At 43.5% G+C, this 22,214-nt stretch overlaps 1 protein-coding gene across 13 annotated transcripts in view; it reads left to right on the top strand.

Moving 5' to 3' along the window:
- The window catches only part of FHIT (fragile histidine triad diadenosine triphosphatase), a 1,103,840-nt gene that overhangs the window by 938,107 nt on the left and 143,519 nt on the right, over nucleotides 1-22,214 (top strand). The gene's annotated exons all lie outside the window — the stretch shown is intronic.

The raw sequence follows: 22,214 nt of genomic DNA, 5'->3' as shown, positions 1-22,214 counted from the left end.
TGCAAGTAAAGGATCAAATTATGCAATGCACAGGGCTGTAAAGGAGTGTTAGGCGACCCATCAAGCTCATGTGCACTACCCTTGCTGTGAGTAGTTGTACAGGGGAAGACGCAGTCTCACGTTCTGTCCCCCATGCATGCTAGCAGGAGTGGGAAGGTCGGGGTGGGGAAATGGGCAGAGTTTTGCACCATGCCCCAACACTGAGTCAGCATAGCTGCGCCAACACTGTGAGGAAAATACCTTTTGCTTGCCATACACCTGGTGCAGGGTACTTCCCCCTCAGAGCAAGGAAAAATCCCGGAGGCTGATTACCAATCTCAGAGTCGCTGTCTGCCTCCTGGCCTGCTCCAGGGGTCGCACAACAAGACAACACCCTTTGCTCAGGGCTTGTGGCAAGCTAATAGTTCAGCCCCAGAGATCAAAATTAATCAGAATAGATGTGTGTGTCTTTGATATACGTATGCACGTGGCTCCGATTGCAGGATTGGAGCCATAATCAATTACATTTTTATGTAATCACTGTTTTTTTTTAAAGAACATTTATACTGGGCATTACTACTTTCCCAGCTGATAACAATCTGAATGAGTTAAATGAAAATTGTAATCAACACACTTTTGTGTGTATTTCTTGGTTGCTTGGTAAGAGATTGCATCTTAAATATACAAACTTTATTCCTTCCTGAAAATTATTGTCAACTTTTTTCAATACCATGCCATCTGTTTTAGGAAGAATTCATGATATTTTTCTACTGTTGCACTTATTTTTCCTTTTTGACGTGTCTGTGCTGATGCTTCCCTACAGAATGTTATTTACACATTCTACAATGAAAAATGGTATACCATATTTTGGATCATCTCTAAATGTTATGACTATGTACAATGATTATGGCAGTGAAATATTAGCTTGGACAATAATGTGTTTGTGAGAGTTATGTGGTGGATGGGGGCTCCGACCCTGGAAAACACATGTAACCAACGATGCACAAGTAGACCAAATGAGTTCATCATGGCAGTACTTGTATACTGCTGTGATTAAAGGAATATCAGCAACTTGAAATCTAATCAGTATTTTTAAAATGTGTTAAAAATAGTTTTAGATACTACACCAGTCCCTAAGTTCCTCTGCCTTTTTTACTTTTGTTTTACAATGACATTTTCCAATTTTTAAAAATAAAACCCATACAAGCAGGTAAAGCTTAGGGTATGTCTACACTACCTGCCGGATCGGCAGGTAGTGATCAGTCTATCGGGGATCAATTTATTGCATCTAGTAGGATCTTTCATATGTGTAGATCTTTGACAGGTCAGCAGATCACTATGTATTGGCAGGCTGCAGCTCTATAACAGATAGACTGCTAACCGGTGAGATAAGGCTACTGGAGTGTTCTTCAGATCCCAACTCCTCTGGAACATAGTCTGAGGTCAATCAATATCTTGGTTGTAAGTGTGGTTTAGTTTACTTATGGGAGGCTGATAAATGTAGCTATATTTTAGATTGCAAACATAGACAGTATCTGTAATTGCCCCAAGGCCCCGTTCACATATAGCCTGTGTATACATGCCACTCAGCCTACTTATCACAACCAAACAAAGCATTTTGGCAGGGACATCTCATTAAAGTGTACACCAAACCCAACCACAGTGCAAGATAAGCAAATGCTCTGTAACTATTGTTTAGGATTCTCTGCAAAGTCCTGATCACAGCTTTGGTTCAACACATGCTAACGTAAATATCCAAAGTACCTTTAACTGGTTTAGGAGCCTTCCAGACGGTGACACGTTGTCATCTGTTTATGCTCGGTAGATTGCTGGCAAGTCCCATGACACTCTTCACTCTTTGACAAGTGAAGAACGTGCCCAGATGTTGAGGCATCAGTCTCTAGGATTTCTGGAGTCAAGATGTTGAAAGGAGCTGCATCCTCTTCATGTCTCCCCCTTCCCTCCCCAGTTGGCTTGGGAATTAATTTCTCCATTGTTGAGTAATGGTTTGAGCAGAGGAATGGGAATCAGGACTTCAATAGGTTGAGCTCCGTTAGGTAAATCTTATTTATCCTGCATTTGGGTGTGAGGCTCAGCGATTCCATCTCCTGCAGTATTTTAAGGTATAAGGGGAATATTTAAAGGTAGCAAATAATGTGTCTGTGACAGATGCAATTCCCTGTACTTTGGGAGATCTCACTGAATTAGGTTTAAGTATCTTTGGAGTCCAGTGTATTAAATGCAAAGGTTCTGTAATATAGTGGGTCTGGGTGATCAAAGGACTATATTGGACAATGTGGCAGACAATGAACTGTTGGGACAATAGTGTGAAGTGGAATTCCTGGGAAATAGCTAGGAAAAGGTAAATGCAGTCTCTTCCCCCCACCCCGGCCTCTGGTTATGCAAAAACCCAGCACTTTGAAGCTACGCCCTGAAGGAAGGACAATTGTTTGCTAATTACCTGTTCCCAGAGCCCCAAGATCAAAGGGCCAAACTGTATAAAGGAGGGACTCTGAGATTTATGGGGGTGGTCATTCTAAGCTAACAATTGTTATGAGTTTGTAACCACAGAAAACCCCTTGGTGGGTCGAAGGACGGATCACTTGCCAAAGCCACGACTGGAGTTGGGATGGGGGGACCTGTGGCAAGCTATTAGCATGCATACAGTATGTATTAGCATGCAGTATGTTTTCTCTTAAATGCTTTTATCTTCAGAATAAATGTGCTTGCTTAGAAAGAATTGTGTAGTGGATTAACTGTGGGCAATTACACTGTTTATAGCCTCTGAAAAGAAAGCAAAGCAGGCCCACTGACTTACTGTGGAACTCACAGTGAAGGCAGGGAACTGTGCAGCCTGGAAATACTGCAGTCAGGAGGTAGAGAGAGATGTGTGTCTCTACCCAAGAGGGGGGATGGCTGAGGAGCTTGGAGCCTAAAGTGGGTGCCCTGGCATGTCCATGGAGGGAGAATACAGGTGCACTTGCCCTGAATTGTGACAAGTCTTTATTGTTTGGTATTTTTTTGGGGATTGACCAATAGGCTGTGTTGGATGAAGCCTCTTGTTCTGGTTGCACATTTACACTTTCTTTATGATTCAGTATTGGAAAACTTAATCACAAAAGAAGAGAAAGAAAACATCCAATCCCCAAATGCCATTCCTGACATAGTTCCTCCAATAAGTCACTTGAGTTAGGCGTATGTATCTCAGTGCATACTTCAGAAGCCACTGCTTGATTTCTTTTAAATATTTATAGAATCATTAGTAATGAAAAAACCTACTAGGTTTGTACCATTTTGGCTGAGGAATACACTTTCTCTCTGTCTCTGTAGTGAGACTCCCTGGGATTTGTTTATTTCTTGGGGACTGTTAATGAACTAGTCCCCAACATGCCACTTTGTCACAGTGAAGAGTAAAGGCATGTTTTTTTTTAATCCTGCCATCTTCCTGAAACTATTTGGAGCCCAACCCTGCAGACAATTTACACATGACTGTTAAGTTTTTTTCCTAAAGCAATTATAGGATCAGGCCCTTTATAGTTTACTCTTGGTTTATAGCCATTTCATATCAATCATGAGGCATTCTGATCCATGAATTCTGTTTTGTTTCTTGAAGATTGGAACTGTAGTGGAAGATCTGGATAGCGATTAGGAAAAGGCTTTAATCAAAACACATGCATATTGTCATCTGTATTTCTTTCATTTGGTTTAAAAGAGAATAAGATCTTTATATTTATACATCAAGGAATTTAAGGGAGTTAAATATCTGCTTTACAATAGAGGATTGGTTCTTTTCTGCTGTGAAAGTAAGACACGAAAGATTGATTCAGTTGTACATCAATGGATATACTCTACCAAAGAGCTACATTCTGTGTTGATTTAATGAGCATAAGCACTATGTAGCTATCAGAGGTCACTGTATTAAAGACCTTGAAGACATTATCCTGAAATGTGTCTCCACTCTCAGAGCACCTCGGTTAAGGAGCACTATGTGTTTGTATAACCTCTAACACAATGGGGCCCTGATCTCAGTGGAAGCTACTAGCTGTTACTATAATAAAAATAATGATCATCCTGCCTTAGGTTGAGGGTGATAATACTCTTACTGCGGTGGGTGTGGGGCTCTCCATTGCTGTGCATGGAGAACAGAAAAAACCAGGCTTGTGTTACCATCATTATTAATGAATGTCGATGTTAGCTTGACAGCCTTGGCGACTGGAGACATGCCGGCATTGTCCATCCAATGGGTGACTCAGCCTATTTTGAAGGAGACCTCTCTAGAGGAGTGAATGAAACTCAGTCTACCTGTCAATGAGATCATAGAATCATAGAATCATAGAATATCAGGGTTGGAAGGGACCCCAGAAGGTCATCTAGTCCAACCCCCTGCTCAAAGCAGGACCAAGTCCCAGTTAAATCATCCCAGCCAGGGCTTTGTCAAGCCTGACCTTAAAAACCTCTAAGGAAGGAGATTCTACCACCTCCCTAGGTAACGCATTCCAGTGTTTCACCACCCTCTTAGTGAAAAAGTTTTTCCTAATATCCAATCTAAACCTCCCCCATTGCAACTTGAGACCATTACTCCTCGTTCTGTCATCTGCTACCATTGAGAACAGTCTAGAGCCATCCTCTTTGAAACCCCCTTTCAGGTAGTGCTACCTAGTTAGTATCTACCAGTGCTGCTAGAAATGGTGTCATTTAGCACCTAATGATGTGTTTGGGGATGAAGAACCCTGTGTACTCTCACTCTATCCTTAGTAACTGGACTGAGACCACCATCTTATTTCCATAAACAGTTACTACCAATGCAAACCATATTCAGAGCAGTTAATTTCAGGTGAAAGGCTCTGTGTCTGTAACCGGACTTACTCTCCCCCACGCCCAAGTTTCTAGTCTCTGTCTAGATAGAAGCTCCTTGCCTACACTGGTGAGAAATGCAAACATGATGGGAAAAGGGGAACGCAAAAACGAGAGAGCCACTGAGACTCCAATCCCCAGATCCTCTTTGGGATCAAATACACCTAAGTTAAAGGACTGGGCTGGTGCTGCTGCTTAGCCTGCTGTATTGTACCTCATCCAAACTAAAGTCTGAATTAGTCCATGACTTGGAGATTTTGTCAAATGTGTAAAGCAGCAGCAGTATTCCTGCTGCACCATCTGTTGTTCTCCTCCCTCTGATATTCAGACAGACAGCAAGAGAATCACTTCAGGAGAGAGATTTTGACTTGCTGATCTCATTCAGCACATTACAGTAAATCACTTTGTAGTGTTCAGTTGCCATTCTGGAGGGTAAAGGAAGCAGCTAAGCATAATTCTCCACAGCGCTCTAGCTTCCTTTTCAACCAGGCCAAACTGGAGGACAATGGTGAATCTGCAAGTTTAGCCAAACAAACCTAGAGTTCAGGTCTCCAGCGTGTGGTTTGTTGTAGCTTTGACTGTAAACACATCTAGGTACTGAAGTGCTGACAGAAGCTCTCGTGCTGCCTCATTATGTATAAAGCCCAGTGGAGGACTCATTAAAAGCACACAGTTGTAGAACCTCCTGAACGTAGCTTCCCACTTTACTCTTCAAGGAAAATTATTTAAGACCTGATTCAGTGCCCAATGAAGTAAATGGAAAGACTCCCAACAATGTCAGTGGGCATTGGATGAGTCTCTCCATGAAAATTAACAGCATGCAGAGTTAATAAGCTGTTCCTGAGTCCATTCCTAAGGGTTATACAGTACCTTATGGCAACACACTGTTACCTGCTGCTAGATCAATCTGCTGCATTCTAAACTCTCTAAGGGCCAAATTCTTCCCTATTTACATATTGTGCAAGTCCATGTGGGTGAGACATCTGGCTCTAAATTGGTGCACTAGAGGGCAAAGGAACTCTACCTAGGGAGGTGGTGGAATCTCCCTCCCTAGAAGTTTTTAAGGTCAGGCTTGACAAAGCCCTGGCTGGGATGATTTAGGGATTGGTCCTGCTTTGAGCAGGGGGTTGGACTAGATGACCTCTTGAGGTCCCTTCCAACCCTGATATTCTATGATTCTATTTTCCCTCAGTGCCTACTTCTCTATTTTCATCTTGGTGGAAATGTCTTCTTCCCATAGGCTGTAAACTTCATTCTGGTCTTGCCAAAATAATTCTTAAAAAAAAATTTCCCTTCTAACTGATAAGGCATTTTCTGATTCTTCCACTAGCCGATGAGCACAGGTCAGTCCTTTGCTTTATCTGCCTTGGGATAATGCAGAGAATTGAGCAGAATGAATCAGTTCAGCAAACTGAACTGCACGTGGTTATGCAGAAATACATCCATCTGATGATACCAAAGTAGAAGTCATATATGGGTCTTAGTGTACCCTCATGCAGCGATTTATTACTAGGCTGTATGGGTACTTGTGTAATGTCCCTGTCACATATGGTGGTTGTTAGGGCTGTGGAAAGCTCAAAAGTTCAGAGTAAGGAGTTCAGTTCAGCTGAGTTCGTGTCTCTCTGAAGAATATCCAAATTATGCATACTACTTGAACCTACATAACTGAAGACTGAAAATCAAATCATCTGGAAATCTCAAGGAAAAAAGGCTCTCCTGAGATTTGTGGGCCTAGCTGTAAACACTGTGAGAAAATCCTTTCTCGTGGTATTTTAGCATTTCCACCTCCGGTCTTGGAATATGTAATGTACCGAGGGCCTAATATTCTGCTATTTTCCTACATTATCTAATATTTGAGATTGCTTCCACTTTTACTGATGCTACTCATTGTGTTCTCAGTGAACCATGAGGCTTATCCTATCATGCTGTAATGGTCTCGCATTTTGACATCCTTATCATGAGTGCAATAGCAAAGTGGCTGGCAACACATCTGCATATTTCTTAAGTGCATCCAATGTCCATAAGCCAAAATGGACACATTTTTCAATTGGTAAATGGAATTCCACATCTTAGCATCATATGTATTTCCCTTGACGGAAACCTCCGCTGTCTCTGATATTTTTACCCTTTCAGAGCTTGCATGATATTGGCCAATCCAATCTATGAAATCTCTAAGACTTTACTATACTTTCTGTGTATTGTATACACAACACATCTTAACTCAGTAGCTCAATGGGGAATAGACAGGCAGGATAAACATCATACCCAGGTCTGATTAACAGTCACTTATTTTACTGAAATCTCCCTTCCATCAGCTCTGGAGATGTCAAAGGGAATCATCCTGACCACAGAAACAAATTAGATGTCATTAGAAGACTGTATTAAAACAGCTATTCTTCATGATCACATACATGTCCTTTATACCTAGAATTTGTCTGGAAGGTAATGTACATTTGGCATTTTACATATCATCATGCAGTCTAATGGCCCTCTGGCCCATCTGTCTCTCTGAATTCCATCACTGCTTTTATTGCTTCTCACCCTTTGCTGACTTGGTTCTGCTTTAGCAGCCTGGCTCCAAGGTTTCACCAGTCTTTCACTTAAGGTACAAAATGTTAGCTTGAAGCCATTGCTTATATTTACGCTTTATTGTAATGCTTTGATTTGATCACTGCAAAAAAGCTCTTGCCCTCTCTCCACCAGGATATGTGCTTTGTTTGCCTTTTAGAGTATTTCCTGTCCTTGACAACAAGTCATTGGCAAGCAAGTTAGTCACAAAGACAAGCTGCTGATCAGGAGATTAGTGCTAATATGATCTCCAAAGCTGTTTACTTTGTCTGTTCTTGAAATTACTCAATAGCTCAGATTTCAGAGTAGCAGCCCTGTTAGTCTGTATCCGCAAAAAGAAAAGGAGTATTTGTGGCACCATAGAGACTAACAAATTTATTTATTTGAGCATAAGCTTTCATGAGCTACAGCTCACTTCATCGGATGGATCCGATAAAGTGAGCTGTAGCTCACAGAAGCTTATGCTCAAATAAATAAATTTGTTAGTCTCTAAGGTGCCACAAGTACTCCTTTTCTTTTTTCAATAGCTCAGGTGCTTCTTGTATATTGTAGTTCCCCAGGGATTTCCCTACATCTCACCCTTCCCCAACACCCCCGATCCCCAGTTTTGTGAACTAGTTACATGCAGTGTTGCCAAATTAGTGATTGTTTGGAAATTTGAATTGAAATGGAAACATTAATACACACTTTAGAAGCATATAAAGTGTATGATAAAATGTGTGTATCTGAAAAAATATAATAGATTTCAAAAGTATGAACATAGAGTAGCTTCCTTATACAGCTGTTGTTTTTTATGACCATGTCAGTGCATTCATTTCAGTGAAGTTAGCCAACCTAATAATTTCAAATTATGAATTGTAAGCAAAATCTAAATGAGCTCTCCCTGACAGGTAGTGATAGGCTGGGGGAAAAGGCTTCAGGACCAGATAGTATTTACATTCATACCTAATCTACCTAGGTATCCAGCAAACAGAGCTGTGTTGCCCAAGTGATAGATTTTGGCTGGGATTGGGAAACAAATCACTTGAATGCGGGGACGGGGGGAGTAATGAAATGTTTTTTATTCTTATTGTAGACATAAAGGGCAGTAGAACTGTACTTAGCCTGTACTGATTGAAGGCATCAAGAGAGAGGGTGGGGACAGGTGTTTTGCTTGATGGTCTGCCTGAGACACGTACTATTTGACCTGCCTCTCGCCACTGTTCAAAGACAGAGCTGATTAGGCTCCATTAGGCTTGGGGCTGCATCCAGCCCTTCAAACATTTTAATTCAGCCCTCGAGTTCTTGCCAGGGAGTGGGGTCAGGGGCTTGCTCCTCACAGCTTCTGGAAGCAGCGGCATGTCCCCCCTCCGCCTCCTACTTGTAGGGACAGCCAGGGAGCTCTGCACGCTGCCCCCCACCACAAGTGCTGCCCCCACAGCTCCCATTGGCCAGAAAACAGGGCCAATCGGAGGTGCAGGGGTGTTGACTGCAGAAGGGGCAGTGTGCAGAGTCCCCTGGCTGTGCCTCTGCGTAGGAGCCAGAGGGGGGACATGCTGCTGCGTCTGAGAGCTGCTTGAGGTAAGTGCCCCTCAGAGCCTGCACCCCGATCCCCTCCCATTCCCCAACCTCCTGCCCCAGCCCTGATCCCCCTCCTGCCCTCCAAACCCCTCGGTGCACCCTTTTGCACCCCAGAGCCATTACCCCCCACCTACACCCCAAGCCCTTGCCCCAGCCTGGACCCCCCTCCTGCACCCTGAACTCCTAATTTCTGGTCCCACCCCAGAGCCTCTACCCCTCCCTCCTGCACCCCAACCCCCAATTTTGTAAGCATTCATGGCCCACCATACAATTTCCATACCCATATGTGGCCCTCGGGCCAAAATGTTTGCCCTCCTCTGCCATAGATAGTCTTTTGGTTTGTTAATTGACCACTACAGCTGAAATCACTGATAACCAGGTCTAAGTGCTTAGACCTGCTGTGGGACAGTGTTTCTGTGGAAGAGACGGCCCAGTCTGCACTAGCAGCGAGGTTCCCCCACTGGTGGAACCTCAAGAGACCAACTCGCAGAGATCACAGTGGCAGGTGGCAGCAGAAGGTGACAGTGCAGGGCTGTTGGCAACAGAGCGATTGAGTGAACGGTGGCACAACGAACAACAGTGGCCAGAGCGAACAGTGAGCAGCTGGAGGAATGAGCAAGGTGCCTTCTTGTCCCCCACCTGGGAGGTGAACTCATGCGAAACTTCTCTGAACTCTGAGTCTCCACTGACCAAGGACAATACCGGTGAGTGTTAATGAGGTTGTTAGAGACACAACACAGTTCATGCGAACAAACATGGCTATGGCATCATACTTTCTATTTAAGCAAGAGATACCACACACTACAAACTGGAAGCTAATGTTAAGTGCATTGTCACTTGAATGCAGGGGCGGTGGGGGACTTGAAGTTGAAGTCCTGAAGTAGAACACTGGTTCCAAACAAGACCAGTATCACTATCTTTCTGCAAGAAACTCAACTGACTGGCTAGAAGCATGTGGTGCAACAGTGAAAGACTCAACAGTTGAAAAAGTGAAGAACTCTCTCATACATTCAAAAAATGTGCATACATGGCTGATGAATGCACCAGTGCAAATGGGCATCAAGTATTAAGTCATTATGTACGTTCTCTTGAGGTCAGTGGTAGGCCGGTAGATGCATTTCTAGATGTTCAAGTTACAGAAGACACATCGGCTGCATCTCTGACAACCCACATCTTAGAAGAGTTAAATGCTTGTCAATTGGACCCCAAACAGATGGCAGCTTGTGCATTTGATGGAGCTGCAAACTTCTCTGGAAGACATGGTGGAGCACAAACTTTGCTCGAGAAAAGTTCAACCCTCATCTCTCCTATACACACTGAAGAGGCCATCTACTCCAACTAGCGCTAGTACGAGCTGCAGACTCTTCAGAAGACATTTTAAAAAACTATACATTTCATGTCTTCATTATATTCTTTTTTCAGCAAGAGTCCAAAAAGACTGAATATCTTGGAAAATATAGAAGATACACTGGGACTGAAGTACAAATTAGTCCAACCTGGGAAAACCCTCTGGCTTTCTCATGAGTGATCCTTGGCTGTTGTCTTAAAATTACTCCAGCCGTTATTACTGGCTTTGGAAAGTATCTATGACGATGGGATAGATCTAAGTAGTGAGGCTGGTGGATTACTTTTACTATTACATTTAGAGAATTGCCATTCTCTCTCTTGTAAGTCTACTGTTGAAACCACTTGGGTCATTAAACAATGCCATCTTCTACAACAGTGGTAAATCTTTATCCAACAATAGAAGCTACATTTGAATCCGTCAGAGAGCTATCCGTTGAAAAAGTACTGGACCAAGCAAAGACTTCAGTCCAGAAGTTGACTAATGAAGACATTTATATAGAATCCTTAAGTGAAGAGGACAAGATGTATTTGTTAAGACAACTGAAAAAGTACACAGACTTGATTCTTAAAAATCTACAGCCGCGATTTCTAGATTCTACTCAACCTCTACGTAGCTTTTACAGATCCCTGTCCTATAAAACACGACAGTTGAGTGGAGTGAGGCACTACCAGCAATGTGGCTGCCATGTGCTCAGGACAGAATGGAGAATTTGAACACATAGTGGAATATCATACGACGAATGAATGAAGATTTGACCTCAGCTTCTTTTTTATCATCGCTAGTGGCTTTTAGCGCCTGCAGTAGAGGCTCATGCACTAAGCTCCAGAGGTCCCTGATTCAATTCCATCCATCAACAACCAGGGTCTGTTGGCATTACATTTGCACGGCTTTGCAATGCAATATTTCCTCTCATGCTATTGCTGGGACGACTGTTTGATGCTGCCAAAGGGAAGGGAAACTGAAGCCCGGGATACCATCTGACAGCTTGTTTTACCAGGTTTTCTCCCACTGAAGCAAGTCAATGCAAAGTAATTAGTTTAACACAAAAATAATAGGAGTGAGGGGAAGCACTGGAAGTTTAGAACCAGCTGCCATTGATGTAGCTGATTCCTTTTAAATTGCGATAAAAGGCTCCTTTACAACCTGTGTCTCATTGTTCTTCACCCCTCTGAGTCCCATCAGGACGAGTACTAATTGTGATAGAGGCCTAGCCTGTGCCTCATTAGGATAACTATATTTTCCCAAAGAGGAACCAGAATGCCGCATGGGGCTGGCCCAAGGCCCCCCACCCTCTCTCCCCAGCGCAAGTGCATCCACCCGTGGGGCCGGCCCAAGGGCCCTCCTCCCCCACCCCCTCGCCCATCTGCAGGACTGGCCTGAGATGTCCCTCTCTCTCCCCTGCACATGGGGCTGGCCTGAGGACGTCTGCCTACGCACAGCTGGCCTGGCCCGAGCTGCTCTTCCCAGCCCTGCCTCCCACGCAGGGCTGACATTACCACTTCCCTCTCACCCTCCGCATTCCTCCATGCACTGCTAGTGGGCAGTATGTGGATGGGAAGCAAGAGTCCAAGACCGACACGCCCTGGACAAGTACTGTGCGTGACACTACGTGTAGCTTAGAAAGGGGTCTTCTAGTAGTCGCTCAAGAGGCTTGGAGCTGTAAGCAGAGAAACTGTCTCCGGTTGTTTGGCTCCCCGGGCTCAAGGAAAGGAAACTTGGTACCTTCTTGGTAAATAAACAAGATTACATCAGAGAAAATACTTGGCTCTCTCATCAGTTTTTCCTCCTAACTGGAGCAACCCACAATGCCCTGAATTTGGCCAACTACTTGAGTCAAAAGGGGGGACGATGTCTCAGGACTCGCTTTCCAGGGACGAGCATCCACATAACCAAAATCACCACCAAAGCTGACCCTAGCTGGCATTTGGGTGGGCTGCGTCAGCAGTGAGGCCAACAACGAAGCAAACTGGAGGCATATTAGCAGGGCAGGGTGGAGAATCTTTCACTGCCCATAATGTTCTGACTTGACTTAGGGACAAATAGACGTCTCCTAAGATTTATTTACCAATAACTGCAAGGCCAAGGTCATTACTTTTTTCAATGGGAAAAGAATAACAAAAATGTAAGAGTGAAAAGTGGGTATTTTCCCCTCCCTTTGCCCCCCCCCCAATCTTTCATAGATTCCAAGGCCAGAAGGGACTAGTGTGATCGTCTAGTCCAACTTCCTGTATCAGAGGCACTGACTTTTATTTTTCCTTGGGGGTGCTCCACCCCTGCTCCGCGCTGAGGCTTGCCCCCAAATCTGCTTCTACCCCCAAGACCCCACCCTCATTCCACCTCTTCCCATCTCTGCTCCGCCCCCTCCCCCAAGTCCCCGCCCTCACTCCACTTCTTCTGATCCCCACACCGCCCCACCCCAAGGCCCCCACCCACTTGCTGCTTTCCGCCCTCCCCCAATTCCCTCCGAGTCACCAAACAGCTTATCAGCAGCACCGCCAAACAGCTGTGACAGGTGGAAAACAGTAAATAAATGTGAAAATGGGATTTTCCTCCCCCCATCTCACTTTCACACTCCCGCTCACTGTTTTCCAACTGTTTTATTGTTGGGGGAAAAAAGAGGGGGAAGTAAAATAATGGAGAGAGTGAGGGAAAATGCCAACAATCCAGACATTGAAAATAGACACTGAATTTATTTGGATTCCAAAAATCAAAACGAAATAATGACCCTTTTTTAGTTGAAACAAAAGGTTTCCTTTGGACATTTTTGAAACACAAATGTTTGTTTCAAAATGTTTTTGAAATTTTTCATTTTATTTTGTCTCAAAAAATTTGAAAGTGGGATTATTTTGTGGGGGAAACATATTGTTCTGGTCTGTAAGAGACTGATAGTCTTTTGTTCATTAACAATGTTTTTTACTGACAAGTTCTAATAATAATAATACACTGTCACCACATTTCCAGTTTTCAGTATGCTGCAGGATTTGAATTCACAGTGTATAACTGCATAACGAGAGTGGTCAGGGAACCTTTGGGCTTTCAGTTTTCCATTGGAATCTGAACATCTTTGAAAATTTCCCTTGTTTGCTGGATATTTTGGCTGAAGCGATCAGCAGTCAAACAGCGTTAATGTTTAAATTGTCATCTTTAAGGCTTCCTGGGAAACACCTCTTTGAGATGTTTCCATCTTCAGAGCTCTTGTTTCAGGCTCTCTGTAGACTAACAAGGACAACACTCTAAATTTGAATTTTGGTTAGAGATAACAAAAAATGTGACTGCATTTATTAGAGACAAAGCTCAGTGTCATGAATTAATACTGCATCTAGTATATTTAAAATGGTAGATAAAGTATTCATTGGTAAAGAAAGCATAGTCAGATTCTGCATCTTCAGTGTCCTGCTTTAAGGGGGACTCATCTATGAAAGGCAGATGTACAAAATAATTCTGGGAAGAATAATTATGGAATATGGCTTCTCATTCTACTGGCATATTTTTTAAAAAAACTCATTCTTCTCTGCATAACACACTGCTCTTCCAGCTCTGGTGCTGCAATTGGATCCATGTGTTTGGGCTGCTGGGTTTATGCAGAGCCCCCATCAGTCAGGACCAACAATGGTCCATGCAGACCTGGTTACAGATCAGGGCCATAGGTTGCAGGCAGCAGGTGAAATGTGTATAGATTCTAAGTCTGTGCTGGATTTTGTTCAGTTGGGTACTGTAAAGGATATCTCACAAGAGGAAGGGTTGCTGGCCTGTTGAATACTGAGTATATATGGGTAAATAGGATTGCTTTTCAGCTTCAGAAAGGAGATAGTTATCAAATCATTGACAAGGAAATAATTAGATTGATACAGTGTCAGGATAATTACATACAATTGGGTTTTCTTTAAATATCGTAACCAGTATTGTCTGATTCCTTTCCACTTTAAGGCTTGATTTGAGCACTACAATGCAGTGGTTTCCTGTGGCAGTGTTAACTCATGAGCTTCAGAAAATAACCATAGATTTACAAAGGTTAAATATGTAGTTAATGAGCAAAAGACTCGATCAATCTCTTGCAGACCAGAACTACAGAAGTGTGTGTGTGTGTATGTGTATGTGTATGTGTGTGTATATATATATATATATAATATGCTTGCGCAGGCACGCACACACACACACACACATAACGAGAGATAAGCTAATTAGCAAACCATTCAGCTAATGTTTATTTTCATCATACTGACTGCCCATCTTGGCAGACAGAGCCATTCAGGCTGCAGAGGCAGGAGGCAAAGCAATTACAGTAAAATGGTGTTGATGGTGGGAATTGGGCTCAGGAGTACAATTTGACTTGTCAGTTTATATAGACATAAAGCTTCATTGTTGTGCACAGACACAACTGGCTTTTTAAAAATCTTTCCCTCCTGAGGATGTGAAAATCTGCTACCCTCTCTCCTACTGTTCTCCAGCCCTCACATTTATTAGATGGTATTATATTTACTGTAAACAACACACAGGTTATGCAGTAGCCTGGGCTAGTTGGACTTCTGCAGTGAGATGCTGCAATAATATGTGCTAGTTGGCCCTCCTCTCTGGAGTCGCTAAATTTTCAGACCGAAAACTGGGATGCCCTCCTGGAGCACAAGCAAGAAGTAGCAGTTCAGATGCTATGGTGATGGACTTAGTGTGAGAACTAACCAGAGGGACACAACTGAAAAGTCTAGGAAATAGTGCCAAACACTGCAGAGAGGTCCTGGAGGATGAGAATGGATGTCTGTCCTCTATCCATTGAGAACAGGAGATCTCCATTGGTACTACTAAAGTCCATGGTGCCAGGTCTAGAATGTTAGCTTCAGCTAGAGGAGCTTGTAGTGGCTTCTCTATGAGCTTGGCCAGGAACAGGAAGTTTGATGCTGGGTGCTAGTTGGATGGAACTGATGTACCCAGGGTGGGTTTCTTCAGTGGTGGTTGGACTACTGCATGTAGGAGGAAAGGAAGATTCCTTCTCTGAATGAGGCTGTAATAAATATAAAGGGAAAGCTAACCACCTTTAAATCCCTCCTGGCCCGAGGAAAAATCCTTTCACCTGTAAAGAGTTAAGAAGCTAAAGATAACCTCGCTGGCACCTTACCAAAATGACCAATGAGGAGACAAGTTACTTTCAAAGCTGGAGGAGGGGGGGAAACAAAGGGTTCTCTCTGTCAGTGTGATGCTTTTGCTAGGACTAGAGCAGGAATGCAGGTCAGAACTCCTGTAAAAAGTCAGTAAGCAATCTAGTTAGATATGCGTTAGATTCTGTTTTGTTTAAATGGCTGGTAAAATAAATTGTGCTGAATGGAATGTATATTCCTGTTTTTGTGTCTTTTTGTAACTTAAGGTTTAGCCTAGAGGGATTCTCTGTTTTGAGTTTGATTACCTATAAGGTATTTACCATCCTGATTTTATAGAGCTGATTCTTTTACTTTTTCTTCTATTCAAATTCTTCTTTTAAGAACCTGATTGCTTTTTCATTGTTCTTAAGATCCAAGGGTTTGAGTCTGTGTTCACCTATGCAAATTAGTGAGGATTTTTATCAAGCCTTCCCCAGGAAAGGGGGTGTAGGGCTTGGGGGGATTTTTGGGGGGAAAGATGTTTCCAAGTGGGCTCTTTCCCTGTTATATTTGTTAGACACTTGGTGGTGGCAGCAAAAAAGTTCAGGGACAAAAGGTAAAATAGTTTGTACCTTGAGGAAGTTTTAACCTAAGTTGGTAAAAATAAGCTTAAGGGGTTTTTCATGCAGGTCCCCACATCTGTACCCTAGAATTCAGAGTGGGGAAGGAATCTTGACAGAGGTGTTGGCTCTTTTGCTCAGGCATGGCACCAGTTGTTCATGACTTTTTCTCTCCCAAGCCAGGAAGGGACTGGCACAGGTTCACAAGTCTTGGTTTGTGAGTCCTATAGGGTGTCCAGAACTTCTTGACAAATAAATGCACTGAATCTGGGAATGCAGGCAGGCTGTTGATTGGTGGGCACAGATGGGGCGGATCCAGGCTGTTTGAGAGAGTCTTCCTGAATGTACTTCCTGAGGTAGGTTCGTAGTTCTTTGCAGTGCTTGCTGCTCAGCTGTGATGCAGGTTTTTGGCACTGCGGGTTGATGAAGTGACTTAGCACCCTGAATAGCTTCTCGGGGCAAGATTTGGCAACCTCAGGGGAAGCTGATAGGAAGGTTCTCTTGATCTGTAATACAACCTCAGCATAGGCTTTGAAGAGGTTGCTAGGTAATAATATTAGGTACCTCACATGTGAATCACAGAAGAGGTTAAGGGACTACCCCAAGGTCACAGAGCAATTCAGTGGTAGAGCCAGGAATAGAACCCAGGAGCTCTAACTGTAGGCAACTCTGCTTTAACTATTATACAGTGTTCCCTTGAATATCAATGAATGAAAGATTCATCAGAGTGAATATGGCAGACAGCATTTATAAGATGTAAATCCTCTGTCTTAACAGGCAGTAAGTCAGAAAAGATTTTGGCCATTCAGGGACAAACTTTCAAAGATCTACCCAATGCAAAATCCTGTTGAGATGGGCACAAGAATGGATGTGCAAAATGGGCCACTGCACATACAAACAGGTCATTATGTGTGAAATAATCCAGTGTGCAGGCCTTAGTCCCCTTTTGTGCCCACAGGTGTAAGGTTTTGCAGACACAGTGTAGATGAAGATGTTGTGGGTGTTCCAACTGTTGTGTTCCACCTTTGAAAACCTGGCTCTTAAAATTTAGATTTGACCTTTTCCTGATTCTTTTAGAAACAGATATTCCCAGCTTAGTTTGAAATCTACCCCTGTGCAAGTGGCCCAGTAAAAGCCCTGTGCTCTGTTGGAGTCCTGCAAGACAATACTAGGTTTGTATGGTAGTAAGGCCGTGTGCTGGTCCTCTGTGCAAGGATGGATTTCTGATGACATTTTCAAATCTCAGACTGCTAAAGCCCTGACTCCCATTGATTTTCAATGGGAATCAGGTGCACAATTGAGTTACGGATTTTTGAAAAGCCAATGCTTTGTCCTTTGCATTATACCACAGCAAGCTGTACTGACACCTGGTAGGATTAGATTTGCATGTGATTTTTCTCCATTAATCATTTATACAAGGACATGAGGCTGAATTTTTGCTGCATGTGTACAGAGACCTTTTGGATGGTACATATCAGCACTTTGTTTATTTCAAATAACTGTCAAAATATTGTACTTTACCATGTGGAGAGAGGAAGAAGACATAGTAATAGAACAAGAGCAGTTACGCAAGCTAAATAATTTGTTTCACTGCTTAACAACCTTGACTCTGGTTTCAAGTGCGACAAACAACAAGGCGCGGAGGAACCGTTTTATTGCCACTACTTTTTGCAACCTCTTGTCATTTTGAGCTGCTGTTGTTTCCTCTCGTCTTGTGCCTGGTCAGACTTTCTATACGGTTATTACTATTGTTTGGTCTCAAGAAATAAATTTGCTTGGTGAGGGTGGGGGGGAGTTGCTCATTAGGGTGATGTAATTAAAGGAAAAGAAGACAACATGCCAAGACTGGTTTTCTCCACTAAGCACCACCTTGGAGATTGCCTGAAACTCAATTTCCCATTGCTGTGCTGGTGAGTGAGGATAATGTGCTGAAATGGTCCATACTCCTAATAACCGTGTTTTTCCATTGGAATCTCATTAATACTTTCTCCTTCCTCTCCTTAACTGTAGATCTGTGAAAGCGTGTATAAAATGGCGCTATTTCCACCGGGAAAACTGTAAAGCTGGGTCAAATGGGGTGTATTCTGAACTGTCAGTCTCGTAAACATGGGAGCTTGGGGATTGTTAGGTACTTTGTTTTGCTCTGGTCTGCTGCCATTTGGTTTAGTTCTTTTTTTTTTAACTACACAAAGCCTGTATTAACACACTGTATGTTGTGACCCTCCTCCCACCACCATCCCCGCTCTCCTGGGGACATTTCCAAAGCAAAGGATGCCTGCTCAGACAATGAAAGCATCCAATGTCTGGAGGGGGGAGAACCCTTCACTGTTAAAATGTCCACAAGAGAGTGAGGGCGGGGAGCAGGGTCTCAACATATATGTGTTAATACACATGTCATGTAGCTAAAAACCAAAACCTAAGGGTTGAAAGGTGCTGAGGGCCTTTCTACTTCATGGGAGTGGAGGGTGCCCAGCACCTCACAAGAGAGAACAGTGCACCTTGCAGGATTGAGCCCTAAGAGGAGAAAGCCTTGATGAATATGTACAAACTGAAGCTATTCAGGATCTGGAGAAAACCTTTCCTTCTGCACCTTCCAACCCTTTGTTCCTTTCGCAGTTCCCCAGGGTGACTATACTGCCAGTTTGGAAGTTCTAGTCCAATATCTATCCCTCCCCTGTCCCCAACCCGCAACACTGGTCTCCCTCCCAGCATACTGTCCCCAGCTTTAACTATTAGAACCCGTTGATGGAGCTGGGGAGCACAGATGTCTGTGAGTGAGCATGGTGGGAACAAAGCTGTGTGAAATGGGGAGCTGTGGATAGTGTGTTGGTGTGATATGGGGGGGCATCAGGGTAACTTATGGGGAGCCATAAGATTGTAGAGGGAACATGGAGCTAACTAGGGCATGGGCCACCTCCACCACACACACACATGGTTCTCAGCCCCATTCCTCTCCTTCATGGGTGCTCAAATCCATCCTTCCACATGCTAGCTGGATGCTATTGCTAAAATGAATGGCAGTGAAACAGTTAACAATGGTAGAGAGACAGGATGGATGAGGTAATATCTTTTAAAAAGATTAACAATGTTGGCATTTAAGGGTAGGATTTTCATAGGAGCCAAAGGGAGCTAATTGGGTGCCTAACTCCCTTAGGTGCTTTAAAAATCTCAGCCTAAAACACTGCAAGCAATGGTAAAATATTTGTATAAAGCTTACCTCTTGCTCTTGGCTGGGGGCTGAGTTGCTCTACACTGGAGAAATTTTCTGCCCATAAACACTACGTCCTTGTAGCTTCCCAGCAAAGGGAAAGAGGGACATTTAGATCTTCCTTTGAATCAACAGCATGTGTTAGTGAACCTTGCCCAGTGAAGAAGTGTGGGAAGGGGAAGAAGGATGATTAATACATGCTGGTTTCAGAGTAGCAGCCATGTTAGTCTGTATTCGCAAAAAGAAAAGGAGTACTTGTGGCACCTTAGAGACTAACAAATTTATTAGAGCATAAGCTTTCGTGAGCTACAGCTCACTTCATCGGATGCATTTGGTGGAAAAAACAGAGGGGAGATTTATATACACACACAGAGAACATGAAACAATGGGTTTATCATACACACTGTAAGGAGAGTGATCACTTAAGATGAGCCATCACCAGCAGCGGGGGGGGGGGGGGAGGAGGAAAACCTTTCATGGTGACAAGCAAGGTAGGCCATTTCCAGCAGTTAACAATAACATCTGAGGAACAGTGGGAGGTGGGGTGGGGGGGAGAAATAACAATGGGAAATACAATTAACTTAGGCTTGAATAGAGACTGGGAATGGATGAGTCATTACACAAAGTAAAACTATTTCCCCATGTTATTTCTCCCCCCCCCCACCCCATCCCACCCCCAACTGTTCCTCAGACGTTCTTCTTAACTGCTGGAAATGGCCCACCTTGCTTGTCACCATGAAAGGTTTCCTCCTCCCCCCCCCCCCGCTGCTGGTGATGGCTCATCTTAAGTGATCACTCTCCTTACAGTGTGTATGATAAACCCATTGTTTCATGTTCTCTGTGTGTGTATATAAATCTCCTCACTGTATTTTCCACCAAATGCATCCGATGCAGTGAGCTGTAGCTCACGAAAGCTTATGCTCAAATAAATTTGTTAGTCTCTAAGGTGCCACAAGTACTCCTTTTCTTTTTGTGAATACATGCTGGTGAGTTTATAAGTACACAGCAATGCTTCTTCCCTTAATGTCCCACCACACAGGAATTCATCTGCAGCCCTAAACTATAGTATGCAAAATAGGAACCTGTGGAGGAAATGTGTGGGTTAATTCAATGGATGTTTGAAACATACTTCCACCATCCTTTGCACCATAGAGGACTTGGGTGGATTGATTATATAGTTTGCTTTGTGGGTCTCATGATACGTGTACTTGTGCAAGCCCTTTCTTTAGCAATGGGCTTTAATAAATTGGTAAGCAAAGTATTACATCATGATGGGGTGGCTATGTTGGAGAAAACTGCTTCTGCTCTTGGAAAAGAGGACTGGAGAAGTGCAGTGTGTGTGTGTGCGTGCGTGCGCTTCCCATTAGTGGCAATGGGAGTTAGGCAAGCGTATGAGAGGCGAATAGCCCCGGTGCCTAGTTGTACCACTGTGTCGTATCACTGACATTTTTTGTCTGTGAACTCTGTACTTAACATTGATGTTATAGTTTCATCTCGAAAGGAAGTGCACAACAGTGAATGGGGTGGCCATGTTCCTTCTCATTGTCCTGGCTCGTTCCTTCTCCCCCGTTTCATGCCAGAATGTTTTGTATCCTTTTACGTATAGTGCATGGGGACATGAATGAAAAAGAAAATTATACTCGTTGATGTTTGTCTGTCTGCACTATGCTCTTTCCATTCATTTAATAGTCCATGAGCCACAGACCAATCATCTTCCCACCTTTTTTTTTAAATGGTTCATTTGTGCCTTGTAAGACAAATGGATTGAATTTGTGTTTTGATATTTTAAACCAAATCTTCCTTTGCCTAGGTAGATTCATTGCGCTGCATCACATAGCACGAGTAAACTTTATCTGCCATGAATGGTGTCTGTAGTCCCCTTGGAGAGGTTTGCTTGAAATGACTGGTGTGTGTGTGTGGGGTGGGGGGGATTTATTTTGACTTGCCGTATGTTCTCTGTGACCCAGCTGGAAGCCCATGGGGTTGTACAGGGCATAATCAGTGCAGTATTAGCCCAGCTATTGTCTAGACCTAGAAAATATCTCCCTAAGGGTGAGAATAGAGATCATGGAAGGCCAGGAGTTTTACAAGTGAATGAATAGGTGCTAACACATGGGCAGGCATTGAGTTCCTTGCAAAGAGATCATGGTGGTGATATCAAGCCGAGTATCTGTGTTCGCGGAACTGGAATTGAACTGCATGTAGCCAGGTGTGTTTTCCCTGTGCCACTAGGAGACTGTAGGGTTTTGTTCCCTAAAAGGGGCTGGATTGTTTGTGCTTTAGCGAGAACTCTGGGACCTAGGACTCTCCAGCTGCTTTGTGCCATACCAGGGATGTGAAGCAGCTGTTTGCTTTGCGTCACCGGAGCAGCACAAAGCAGCCGGAGCGTCCTGGCAAATCCTGCCCTCGGTATTTGGAGGCTCCCTTCCAACTCAGTAGGGGCATTTTCCCATTGGTTACTCACTAACCATTATGTGTTTCACTTTCATGTAAAAAGAAAAGGAGTACTTGTGGCACCTTAGAGACTAACAACTTTATTTGAGCATAAACTTTCGTGAGCTACAGCTCACTTCATCGGATGCATTTGGTGAAAAATACAGTGAGGAGATTGATATACACGCACAGAGAACATGAAACAATGGGTTTATCATACACACTGTAAGGAGAGTGATCACTTAAGATAAGCCATCACCAGCAGCGAGGGGGGGGGAGGAGGAAAACCTTTCATGGTGACAAGCAAGGTAGGCTATTTCCCGCAGTTAACAATAACATCTGAGGAACAGTGGGGTGTGGGGTGGGGTGGGGTGGGGTGGGGGGGAGAAATAACATGGGGAAATAGTTTTACTTTGTGTAATGACTCATCCATTCCCAGTCTCTATTCAAGCCTAAGTTAATTGTATCCAGTTTGCAAATTAATTCCAATTCAGGAGTCTCTCGTTGGAGTCTGTTTTTGAAGCTTTTTTGTTGAAGGATAGCCACTCTTAGGTCTGTAATCGAGTGACCAGAGA

The sequence above is a fragment of the Dermochelys coriacea genome, chromosome 7 (assembly GCF_009764565.3).
Source record: "Dermochelys coriacea isolate rDerCor1 chromosome 7, rDerCor1.pri.v4, whole genome shotgun sequence".
Classification (NCBI taxonomy): Eukaryota; Metazoa; Chordata; order Testudines; family Dermochelyidae; genus Dermochelys; species Dermochelys coriacea.
Note: the sequence above shows the minus strand (reverse complement) of the source record. Positions and strands in the feature narration are given on the sequence as shown.